Source organism: Diceros bicornis, chromosome 14 (genome assembly GCF_020826845.1).
Source record: "Diceros bicornis minor isolate mBicDic1 chromosome 14, mDicBic1.mat.cur, whole genome shotgun sequence".
NCBI lineage: Eukaryota > Metazoa > Chordata > Mammalia > Perissodactyla > Rhinocerotidae > Diceros > Diceros bicornis.
Window position 1 is genome coordinate 65,642,476 of NC_080753.1, and position 13,388 is coordinate 65,655,863.

A 13,388-nucleotide genomic window follows, 5' to 3' on the forward strand; every position below is an offset into this window, starting at 1 on the left:
TTTCCAATAGAGATCACAATAATATGAATGTGTGCATATAATATGAATTACAATATATATATATATATCTTCCATATAATTAAGTTCACATTGAGAAATTCAAAGATTAATAGTGTATGGGTCACTTACATTTTAAAGTAGCGAATTTATTCATGCTTGCATTGTAAAACAATTAGTTATGTCAACAGCCGTGCGCCTGGGATTATTTCCACCCCCAAATACTGCTTACCTAATTGTGTTTACTCAAAAATCTAACCAGTAGAACAGTCTTTGTTTTGTTCCACTCAAAATTTGCTGAATTAACATGTTAAAGTATGCTTGAAAAACAAGCAGGGAAGACAGATTCTTCAGAGTTTTAGCTGCTATTTTCTTATTTGTTACAGATTTTCCACCAACAGATTCTCTGAGGCAATCGATTTGTATTAGCCCTAATTGTAAATATTTATCAAACAAGACTGAGGCACAAAAAATAAAAAGAAGATAAAACAGGATTTTTCATTTAATCTCATCACCTCCCACCATCCAAAATATCCTTTTCTTATTTTGCTGTTGGAAAATAAATATTGCAAAAATAATAATAATTATAATGTCTTTACCTTACTGGCAGATTAGCTGAATTTATAGAAGCCAAGAGAGGACGTGTAGAAAAAAAGAGCAATGCCTGGAGTGTAAGAGGCACTGTGTCAATATTTGTTGATTTGAAAAAACAAGCTTGAATTGCTGCAAATACATTACAGAGCCTCTCTCTGAATTAGTGGCTAGACAATTAGTTTTGTGTAGAAAATAAACCTTTCTTGAAAGTGCTTTCTAGAATTGCACTGCATCTAGATTCAGTTAAACACAGATTTCTTAGACATTTAAAAAAAATTAACAGCTCTATTGAAGTATAATTGATATACGAAAATTGCACATATCTAATGTATACAATTTGGTGAGTTTGGAATTTAGACATCTTTAAAGTAAAGAATTACTATGTTGTTAACCGAGAAAGGAAAGCAATGTGAAAATTCTGCAAATACAGAACAGCAACTAAAAATGCAAAATCTCTCCTCTCTGTTTGATGTGGGAAGCTGACTCATATTGCTCAGGAAGAACATTCTAAATTCTCTTAGAATTAATTTATCTTTTATTTCTCTTAAAGCATGCCAAATGCCTGATGGGGGAAGACGAGGGCTGATATAGTGATACATTTCAGTCCCTTTTTCCTTTGGGTGATATTCTACTTTACATTATTGTTTCTGCCTTGAAATTATATTTACTAGAAAAATTGCCACCAAATGTAGAGTCAGTAGTTATCAGCAAATTTATGCAAAGCATTAGAAAACTAGATGACGTTTAATTGTTTTTTTCCTCGATATTAATCAACATTGTGCCTTGTCACACCATGCTGGTCATTTTTCCACTAGACAGTGGAAGAGGATTGACATTTCAAAGCAAGCCAGCATTATAACCACGGAAAATGCGGTCTATAAATTCTGGTTCAAAACTGATTTTCCTAAAGAATAAAAACTTTCTTCTAAATGTGTTCTAACAAATACATGCTTACAAATAGGAGGCCACTTAGCAGCAATAACAATTGTATGTAAACACATCCAAGCAGAAAACGACGTCAAAGGACTAACAGCAATTACTGAGATTTCCTTTCACAATTTGAAATCAGCAAACAGAGTATGTAAATTTCTAGGATAAATTATAATTACATAATTAGACAGTCTCCATTTGTTCTCAAATAAGACTTTGTTAGGAATTCTTACAAGTCTACAGTCCTGAAAAGCTATTGTTTATCAGAAAGAAAGCATATGCATGTACTAAAGTTTATCATTCATGTCTGTGCATCCATCTGAGCTTCTAATCCATGTTAGTGGGATGCATATGCCTCATGTTAATATATGTAAAACATTATAGTAATGCACATTAGCACAGAACCACATATCCAGGATCTAAGAAAATGTAGCCAGGCTTAGAAGGAGTTACTTTATAGGAATTCGATAAAAACACAAAGTTGAAAATGAAACCCACGTATTTAACATTATATTGGTTTTCTCTTTATTTCTTTACTCCACAGCTAACCCACTATGGTTTGGCTTTCTACTATAGTACCCTAGCCAGGGACAAAGAAGCAAAGCAATCAGTTCATAGGCAGGGGGCTGAGGAGGTGTGGAAGTAGTTCAGGACAGAGGAGCAAAAAGTTATGGAAACAGAAAAGGACCAACAGTCTGCTTCAAGGTCAGAGAAAGCAACCACGAATTTTTCGGTTTAAAATGGATTGCCTTATAGGTAACAAATTTAAAGAACAAAGTATCTAGGAGAAAAAAAAAATCCCTTTAAATGAATAGCAAGAACAATTAGTGTGATCCACTGCGGCTGGCATATAGAGTTATGTGGAAAAACTCCACTACCACCACCCATACGTCCTGTCCTAAGCAGATGGCCAGATAAAGTTGCCAGAGAGAAGGCTCTGCAGGTCAGCCAAAACTCACTGCAGAATAGTCGTTTGTTGAAAAGTGCAGTCATGGGATTTTAGAGCTTAAAGGAGTTTTAGGGTTTCTCCCACCCGACCACCTTATTTTAAAAATGAAATAACTGGAACTCTCAAGAGGTCAAAGAACACATCCAATTAGGGTTGATATCAGGCCTGGCCCAGAGTTTGGGTTTCTGAACTCTCAGTGTAATTAATCTATATCTGTATCTATACCTATCTATCTGTCTGTCTATCTATCTATCTATCTATCTTTAAGCCAACAGCACTGTAGTTAATTCTTGATTTTTCAGGGACTTTGAACATTTTTGTTTCTTTATTTTTAGTATTTCACTGCTCAAACTCCACGAGGGGTGGAAAAATAAGTTCTTACTCAAATCAATTGGCTACACTCTATGTTATTACTTTTGTTATAAGGGATCACTCAGAAAGACCCAAGGTTCAGACTGTTATCTAAAGTGTGGACTGGAAATTATCTTTGGCTTTTAACTTTCCACTTAATCCTCATCCCTTTGTACCATGGAAAGTATATAGAGGGCTCTGCTGGGGAACTGGCCAGCACACTGAGGGCAGGAGAATACCAGCCACTGCTTAAAAGCCACTGCTTAAAAATACAGGAGGCAGCTCTGTGCAGGTGGGCGGGCGCACAGACGGGAGCAGCTGGGACACAGCACAGTGGGATGCTGAGCGGGCGTCTTGCACACTGAGGCTTGTGATCGCCTTCGGGAACTATATTCAAAACCTGGAAGGGAAGCACAGATGAGTTAACGTAGGCGAAATCTACTGAAAACAGTGGGTGAGAAAACTGTCTTTCAGGAGTTTAAAATCTTTTATTGGGTTTGTGGGAAACCAAGGTGTTAGCTAAGCAATGAGAGGACTCAGACAAAAATCTGTCATATTAGAACAAGAAGAAATGAGATATGAAGCCAGGCAGACAAATTATATGCGAGGCATTTCTGAAACTCTTCGAAGTGGGAAGGCTTCCTAAAGGAGTGTGGATAGGACTCACATCCTATGCAAAAGTCCAGAAGCTAGCAACATGTCTCTCTGCCCAATGAAACTGGAACTGGCACTTCTGCTCCAAACGGGGTGATAGTCCTTGACGATAGACAGAGAACGCGGCAAGCCAGCCAGTCTGCTGCCCTAAGCCCCAATCTATTAGGGGAAATATCACATCAGTGGAATAAACTGGGAATGTGGTACCATTTTCTATGTCTTTTCTGTAACTGCAGACACTACTGATAGAATGCAAGTTGGCCTTGTTCCCGCTGAAGTACACAGGACCTTCAAGTGGAAAGTTTTAAAAGACAAGACAAAACAAGCAAACACACAAAAACGCAAAATGAAAAAACTCAACCACCTACTACTGCCTAGCAATTAAAATAAATTAAAATGCTATCTTGCATTCAGTTATAAATCCTTCATTTAGAACACGAAGAGACCTAAATTCCTATTCACAGAAAATCACAGAATTAGGTGGTTCCTGCTCTCTCTGCTAAGTAGCAGGGCAGGCCTGGCAGAGAAGGGAGATACCCTAGTCGCTAAGATGAGTTGTTTTCACATTCTGACCCAGTTCCCTCTCGCCAGATTCCCCATCTCTCATATCTCTCTGGCAGTCAGTGACTTTCCTCAACTTCTCTGTTCTCTTCCGGACCACCTACAGATATGACCTACTGCCAGAGACAGGGATATAAACACAGGTGGTAAACACAGCTGCATCACTGTGCTGGGTGGCAGTGATGGCATGTGGTTGGAGTAACACTGTTGAAACACCATATCCCTATATAGACACAGCTTTATTTACAGTTTTCTTAATAAAATATGCAAATAGCAAATAAACAGAAAACCACAGAGCTATGCTTTGCTGTAAAAATTGATTGGAGACATTTGACTATTTTGAGGACTTTGCATATACAGAGCTCTGAAGCTGACAGAGCTGTAGATACTGAAGTCCACACAAAGGCATTTGCTAGGATTACACAATAGCAAGATTAAGCTCAAAAAAAAAATGACTCAAGGGGCTTCCTTAACCAACAGGCCCAGCCTGGGAATTGCTACGAGAGAGTTGTAATTGTCACAACCTGGGAGGATGTCAAACTGTCCTTGTGATCTTAAACCATAAAAGACTCCAGCGAGGAATGACAAAGTTGGATGGTAATCAGTGAAACATTTCAATCATTCAAACATTGTCAAGATTTATATTTCAAATTTTGCTCATCTTTTTGTACCTTTAAGTGAGCATTAAGCATATTTTGAAATAGATAACTGGAAACAGGCATCTCCCCCAACTCTGCCACTATCATAATGTATTGTTATTATTATTATTATCTTTAGCTTTTCATGCAACACTTATTTAGTGAGCATCTACTGTGTGTGAAGCATGGGTGAACAATACAAAGTCCCTTCCCTCAGGAAGCTTATATCCTAGTGGGAGGAGACAACAAAGAGTAAGCCAACAGACAATATCTATTTACAGGTTGTGGTTAGTGCTCTTACTGGGGGGCCAGCCTCGTGTATTGACTACCTGCTCTGTAAGGCTCTGCGGTACATATGACAACAAATAAGACAGCAATCTGCCAGCAAGGGGCTTAGAATTGATGAGTTAACAGAAGACCAACAATTGTCAGTCTTTGGTAAAAAGGATCACTAAGATATGGCAAATTACAGTTGTTTTGAGGATTAGATTCTATACTAATATGATCCATTACAAACTGATATACCATGCAGTATGAAACACTCTAGGTGCTCATTTAATGTAAAAAATATATATACAAAGAACAGGGAACTGTGTCTGTCATAGTGTTTCCTAAGACTGAAACCAAAGGAATTTCATGCTTCATAGTTATTTTTTCTAAGTCAAAATAAATTTGATGCAGAATTGAAAACACAAAGCTGTATAACAATATTTAATTGACTCACCAGCTACTACTGTAATTTTAGGCTTAATGATTTTATTTGCTGCCAGCTTCTGTATATACTGCACTAACATTTGCTAACTGGCTTCAGAATACGGACCAGAAATTTAAGAAAAAAGAAAGAAAACACCATCAGTAATTTTTATATTAGTGAAAGGTTTTCTTTCCTCTTTTGAGTATTTTTGTTTCAGGGATACAATATTATTTGTCATTATTTTGATCCAGGAAAGATCTGTGTGTTCTCAAGAGCCATTCATACCAGCTTAATGGCAGGATCACCTAACTTGAGAAATGGTGTGTCACGCAGACCCAAAAGCGAGACAAGAAAAGGGTTTGGTTTCACAGTGAAGTGGGGTACCACTGCCAGGATACAGAAAACAATTTCCTTTCAACCTCTGCTGCCAGGTCTCTGACTCACGTTTCCTGTGTGTTTTAGAATGGATGACCCTAGGACAGTTGAGTTATTGCATGCTGGAGCGACTTTGACATGTCTTCTGATGTAAAGGAGAGAAAAATGAAGTCATGCTAAGTCCCACAACTCAAAGCATCTGTACAAAATATCATCTTCTTTTTCTCAGGATGTATTTCTCTAACAGGTGTGCAATTCAGCACATAAAGATATTTGAGTTGTAATAAGTATAGGCTGTTTTTGGTCTATAATAATGACTATTTAGGCTGGATTCCCCCAGAAGCTGACCCTGAGATATGGTTTCAAGGGCTAGTATCTAACTTGGGAGGTGATACCAGGAAACACCAGGAAGGGAGTGGGTATGCCAGGTGGGAAAGGGAAGGAAGCCAATAAAAGATGTGCTGTGAAGGCATTCCCGAGGGAGCTCTGAAAATACCCTGGATAACATGCCTCCGAACTACCCTGGGAACGGCAGCCCAATAGTTATACAACTATCTTTGGTTGAAGCCTACTTTTGGGCCGATGAACTTGCCAGTACTTCCAGCTTCCCCTGCATTGAGAAAGAAAGCCCTGAGGCACCGAGGGGCAGGTGTTCCCAGAAAGAAGCCTTCTGAGAGCAGAGGGCACAGCAGAGGAATATGGGTAGGCTCTGATGGCCTCTGCCACTGTCCATCCCTCGCATGCTGTGTTGTGTTCACGCTGTCCTGTCACTGACTCCTCACACTGATGTCCCATCACACTCACATCTGGAGCACTGATAGGTCGAGCTATGGGCTCCTGCTGCCGTTGGTCCTGAGGCCATTGTGATTCTCATAATCTTCTTCCTTTATCACCTATTCTAGATTCCCCTCACCCTTAACTAGCACTTCCGCTGGCCCAGGTTGCTTGCTTGAAGTGACCCAGACCTTCGTCCCTGTAGGATCTGAGCCTCTGGTTGCCATGCCCTTGTCAGGCCAGGGTTGCTGCATTGCGCATTTGCTGATATCACCAGGCATAGAAAAGATGCCCAGTGAGTGCCTTGAGGTCCAGAAATAATCCTCCCTGCTCCTATATCCTCCTGATCGTAAAGGTCAATTTTTTTGTTTCCTGTATGAGGATCCCAAACGAGGAGAGGGCTTTAGATATAGTGGAATCTTGTGTCCCCTGGCAAAGCATCCTCTCCTGCCATAGGAGCCAGGACTCTATTTGGACGCAGCACTGTACGCTGGTATTAGGTTCAAAATATATACTACATCCCATAGCACAGCAGCTCAATGCTGCAAAATGTTACCCCTAAGCTGGAGCCTTAGCTGTGCCTTTAAGAGGCCATTCTAATATTCTATCAGGGTGTCAGCTTCTGGGTGTGTGATGTATGTAGAACCATTGGCTCTTGTGGTATTGTCCCCTTTGTCATACCTCTTTCACTCTTAAAGGGGTCCCTGGTCCCAGGTGATACTATGGGAAATTCCATGATGATAAATCCGACCCTGTGTGAGCAATTGGATAGTGATGCTTGCCAGGGCCCTGCAGGCAGGGAAGACAAACCCAAACCCAAGATATGTAACTGGGTCTGAGGAAATCACCTTGCCACCAAGGAGCTGCCTGGTCTCCTCGAGGGAAGGTATCATACCTCTAGCTGCACATTGGCCTCTGCAGCTGGAGGGGGAACACACTGTCTAGATCTACCTTGTTAAGAGGGGTCCGTGCAGCTCCATCCCTGCCACCATGGCTACTCCATTCATAGGCCCATTGTACAAACCCTGGGCTGGCCCAGGACAGAGGCTGGTCAAATCATTCTGGTGCCCCTCTGCTGTGGATGCTGTCTGGTAGGCATTCATGTGAGACACACAGATTGGCCAAACACAAAGTTTGTGTAAGGTGTAAGTGTGAATTCCTGGGCTAAGAGATGGCAAGACCCCCCACCATGGTTGTGCCTCTGCTCCACAGCTACCCTCCTCTCCATTCAGCTGTAGCAGGTTACTCCAACAGGTCTCCTACCTTTGGGAATTTCTAGAAGGGAAGCAGGTAGCACACTCTTGATCACATACAGTCCCAGTGGTAGGCCAATTCTCCCAAGAACGGGACCCCCCATGCTCACCTCCACTCTGATGGCAGCAAGCACAGGCTCCTGCGTGTCTCAGGTCAGCAAGCACTAACCTGGCTTAGAGCCAACTGGGTGAGTCTCTTCTAAGCTTCGAAGAGGTGTCCGACCCCGGTTGTTTGGGGCTCTCTTTAAAATGTGGAGTGACTTTAGGGTTACTATATACTGTTGAAACAAGGACACTTGACCATGAAAGGGACACTCAATAATTAAGCCAGGATAACAGACAAAAACCAGGGTTATCTCACGCAGAGTGGGACATGTGGTCACCCTAGTTATCTGCCCCCTTTTCCAGTCTAAGTGGCCAATTCCAGGACAGCCAGAAAAATCCCTCTAAATATCCTGTCACTCAGCTTAAACTCCATGGTTCTCCATAATGTCATTTCTTTGCATAGACCCTCAAGTCCTTTGCTCCCTGCTCCTGCCTATCTCCAACCTAGGTTACAACTAATTTTCTGCTAACTCTCTATCTGCACTAGAGCAGCCAAAACATACACATGCTGACTGGTCCCATTTTAAACTTAGGACTACACATCCCAAGGGGACTTTCAGCTTTGCCTGGAAATCCTACCACATTTTCTTAGTAATTTTCTTCACAATATTCAGGATAAAGATTTCACCCTTTCTCCTTCCTCCTCACACCTCCCTTGCCCTGCATCCTCTGTTTTCATGGATGATCTTGCTGCTGCTTTCGCTAATAAAAGAGAAGTAACCAGAAGAGTATTTTCTCATCACTTTCCCCTGTCCCCACCTTTGTCCCCTTAGTGCAGACCACCATCATTTCTTGACAAGACTGCTGCAGTCGCTCCCTCAGTGCCATCTCTTTTCCTCTTGCCATGCCACGGTTTATCCTCAGCCCAGGGAGATCCTGACAGGAAGTGACTGCCTTTATTCGCCTGTGCGTCTCTAGCGCCCTGCACGGCGCCCAGCCGGTGGAGGTGCTCACTAAGTTTGCCGAACTGAAACGATCACACTCAGGGTTTCCAGGCTGTAGACTGGCATTCTCCTCCGCAACGTCCATGGTCCTGTGGCTTTGTGTGTCACCTAGCCTCCCAGGGCCTCGTTGGAGCCAGTGTCCTGACCCGCTGCAGCGTCCTGGCTCAGGGCAGGGCCCACCACAAAAGCAACGAGTGCCATCCTCCGGCGTCTCTGGCGGGACCCGACGTCGCGGGGCCGGAGGGTGCACACGGCACGCCCCCACCCCAGTGCGGAGCCCGCCCCGCCCCTCCGCGGAGGCTCGGCCATCGAGGACTCGGCGCTCGACTGCGCGGCGGATCGACGCCCTCGGCGCTCGCGGGGCGGAAGTGCGGCGCGGCGGTGGGGCGGCCGGCCGGGAGCGCTGGCGAGAGGGAGGCCTGGCGGCGCGGCCGGAGCGCGGCCAGCGGGCGGCAGGTACGTGTCGGAGCCCCGCGTACCGGCGCAGGGCCAGTCCGGGAGCGCGGGCCGGCAGGGCGGCGGGCGGCCTGCCGCGCGGGCGGTCGGAGGAGGCCCCGGCCCCGGCCCCGGCCTCTGCCGCTACCGGGCCGCCTGTGGGGAAGGGGCGGTCGCCACCCGCGCCGGCGGCACCCCCGGGTCTCCGCGTCCTGGCCGGGCGTTGCCCCGACGCTGACCCTCGGGGGTGGGCGTGCTGGCCTCCCCGGCCCCTCGCGCCCTGTGCGGCGGTCCCGTGTAAGGCTGAGGGTGGGGTCGTGAACAGCGGCGTGAGGCGGTTTCGCCTCGGTTGGGAGCTGTACCTGTCAGGTTCCTGACAGGAGCTGGTGCCTGTCACCGTTCTCAGCGTCTGCGTCCCCTGATTGACGTAATGCCCGAGAGAGTGGATGCTGACGTAGTGTCCCGTTTTACTGTTGGGGACACGGGAGCTCAGAGTGGTCAAGTGCTAGCCTGAGGTTGTATACTCCTCGGTGTTTGAGCTGCCCCTGGGACCATGCAGCGAGGCTCCAGAGCCTGCACACCCAGCCACTGTGTTCTCTCTCCTCTACGCCCGCTGGTGCTGAACTTGATACCCCAAGATTTTGCAAATAGACACTTTGTTAATTCCAAGAAACAGTTTTTGAAAGAGCTTGTCTTTAAATGGGAATAATCTACTTCTAATCGCTAAAGGTCAATCATACTAATAACTATGAGAAAATTTGTTTCTTTTTTTATGAATCTGAATAAACTTACAAGGAAACCGTTGAAAAATATTTTAAGAATCAGCCACACCTTAATTAAATCGTTTGGGGACACTGTATTGAAAAGCTAGTTCTAACTGAGGTTATGTGCATCCGTCTCCTAATGCATAATAATATTTTGTTTATAAATGTTAGTACATATATTCTGGCCAGACTTTGTGTAACTGACTCTAATGTCAAAGGAACTGAAAGCCAAAAGCTTCCCAGGGATCATCTGTGTGTTGAAAGTTGTTGACTCAAAGGGTGGTAATAGAAAGAGGATAATGTGTGCTTAGTACTCAAATGTTCTCTTCTGTTGGATTAAGTAGAAACTTAATAATTTTAAGCAGAGAAGCAGAGGATCCCCCAGAGTAAGTTGGAACAACTCTTGGAAGTTTCAGAAAGTATATATTTTTTCTTGTCAAGTGTTTAATATCCTGTACTGACTATCATTTTGAACTATATTACCTTTCTAAAAGATGGTTATTAACCTGCTGAGTTAAATTTTCATTCATTCCACAAATATTTGAGAGCCTGCTGTGTATGAATCTATGAGAAATGAAATTGGTACCCAAAAATTTTTGGCAAGACAGTCTTCTAATAAAGGACTTTGACAATTTTTGGTGTCAGGCACGGGCAGGATCAGGCCATATGGGAAATGTGGGTATGCAGTTCATCTCTCAATTTCTTTTTCACTCCTTCTCCAGTTTAGTCATCTTTGTCAGCCAGGAACCTAGTATAGCACCCGACACATAGTAGGAGCTTATTGAATGGATGAGTTTTAGGTCAGTAATGAGTAGAGAGAATTTTGAAATTGACTGGAGGAGAAATAACATTGATCACTCTGCAAAGCAGTAGTCTACAATGTTGATTGTTCTCAGACCCTGGGGAATATGTTCATGGCTCCCCTGGAGTGCCTGGTAAAATAGCATGGTAGTAGTGTTCCATTATAATCACATGATTCAGTGTGTTTATGTTAATTTAAAAGAATTATTATTGATACAAACACAAAGTAATTGTAGAGAAATTATGACTCTTGAAGCTGTGGACACACCCATAGGCATCCTTGGACTTCAGTTTGAAATTATGGATTCAAAAGGTATTTTGGTTTAGGAGTCAAAGCAAACATTTAGTGGTCCATGTGCTGCCACCCACCTGCTTCGTAGTGTGGGCTGTTACTTAGCTTCTTTGGGGTTCAGTTTCCTTTTTCCTGTAGTCAGAGAATACATAAAACTAGATTATCTCAAACAGTTCTTCTGGCTTTGAAATTTTCCAACTCAGTGAATCCTGTAACCACTTAGCACAGGGATAACCCTGTGTTGTCTTCAGGGCTATAGCTATTGCTGGTATTTACATATCTGTCAAAAGACTAAGCTCTTGCCAGACAGGGCTTAGTCTCAGTCATTTTTGTGTCTGCCAATTTTAGCATATGCCTGACACACACATTAGAAATAAAATAGTATTAGCCTGGATTCAGAAGGGGTGTTTTTGCCCTCTAGATTAAAGATTAAAGAATTGCTGAGAACTAAACTGTAGTATTGAGTGTAAGTACAGCAGGAGTTCAGAGAAGGGAAGGATCTGTTGGGGTTCGAGTTGTTGGGAAGGCTTCATGGAGGTCAGACCTTGATGGAGAGGATGTGGTCCTTTGGAGGGAGGGCATGTTAACATCTGGCGGCATACCAGGAACAAAGGCCACATTTTGGATTATGAAATGCCTTGAAGGTCAGGCACAGGAGTTTGGACTGATTTACTAGGCTTTTTTTTTTTTTTTCTGGAAAATTGTATTAGGCTTGCTCAAAAGCTTCATGAGTATTCTTTAACTTAATGTTGTTGGTAGCATTTAAGACTGGGGTGGATCATACAGTTGGCTTTATTTTTGGTTTTGGCTTTAGTAATTCCTTGTACTTACTATTTCCCACTTAAAATAAATCTTGGTGCCAATAATGGAAAGAACAGTGGACACTGAAATTTGGGAAGCCTGGATTTTAGTTAATTAGAATGTAGTTGCACCAGGTGGATCCAGGCAGGCCTTCACGTGGCGCCTGGCACAGTTAGCCTTCGGTGCTCCTTGGGCAGCGCCGAAGGACTGCTCTCCTTGCTTCCTGCTAGCTGTGCTGCTTTTGGCAAGGTTGGCACCTAGTTTCATCTGTAAGCTTTGATGAATTTTTAAAGTCCTTTTCCACTTAGAATTTCTGTAATCTTGGAGGGTATATGATTTTAACTTGCATTGTATTATAATTTTACTGAAAGACAAAAAGCCATGGATATTTGGTTTTAGTTTAATTTTAATGAAAGCCCTATGTGATTGACATGATGTGTATCTGGATAAGTCAGCGTCTCAGCAGGAATCAAAATTCATGCCAGATGGTTCACATAAGGAGATTTTAATGAAGGGACTACTTGTGGAGGTGTGGGCAGGGCTAGGGATCAAACAAGAGATGGTGAGGCCTGAAGAGAAACTAACAGCTGAAGGGACAAAAGGAGAAAGCAGAGCCCACTGCAAGCTGGAGCCACAGGAGAGGGTATGGCTATTGCTGGAGATGTGGTGCGTGGGGGTCGGGGAGCAGGACTGAGGTGCCCAGCCTGAGAATGGTCCACTTTTGAAATCCAAAGCTCAAACTTCCCACTCTTTGCTTACAGTCTCTTATCTTTCTAGTCCTTGCTCAGTTACTCCATTATACTTGCTCTTTCACCTGATCTTAGGTCACTGTCATACCAGTATGCTCAGTTGTATCATCATCCTTCTGTATCACCTGGCTGGCGACTTCTCAGCCCTGGACCATCTCAACTCTTTACCTTCTTGAATGCTTGAGCCGAGTTGCTGAGACCAGCAGGGGAAAATCCTAGCATCTAGATTTGTACCCTGTAAATCCATGGTCACCAGTCTCAACTGGGTATCAAAGAATTTTCTAGTGTTTTCCTCCTCAGCACTTGCTTCTGTTCTTTGCAGAATCTATTTTAAGCATTTTCCACGCTTCTCAAACCTCTCATTCTTGCACATAATCTGTGTTATTAGCAAATAATCCTGCCACCTACTTCAGAACTAATAGAGCTATCAGAGGAAAATCCCATGCTCTTTCTTCCAAAAAATCTTTCCTCCTTCCCCAGTTACATTGAACGAGATTGCATTTACTCTAAGACTGACGCCTCTACCTGGGCTCTGTGTCCCATCCACTCCTGCCTTTCGGAGCACTTCACTCAGTTCTTCATCACTTGCCAAAGGCTCCTTCCTGTCAGCCTTTAAACATGCTTAGAGACAGGCAACAATAAAACAAAAGAGAAAAACAACAATAATAAAAAAGTAGCATCCTCCTTTGATTTCACATTTCCCTGTTGAAATTTCTCTCTCTTCTTC

The 13,388-nt window shown here is 43.3% G+C and overlaps 1 protein-coding gene across 5 annotated transcripts in view; it reads left to right on the plus strand.

Moving 5' to 3' along the window:
• The first annotated feature begins 9,197 nt into the window (after positions 1-9,197).
• EXOC2 (exocyst complex component 2) overlaps positions 9,198-13,388 on the plus strand; it is a 200,110-nt gene continuing 195,919 nt past the window's right edge. For 4 of the 5 annotated variants that reach the window (XM_058555396.1, XM_058555397.1, XM_058555401.1 and 1 more), the window contains exon 1: positions 9,198-9,275. The gene's annotated coding sequence lies outside the window, so the exon portion shown is untranslated. The remainder of the gene's footprint in view (positions 9,276-13,388) is intronic. The other variant, XM_058555398.1, reaches the window with a different exon arrangement.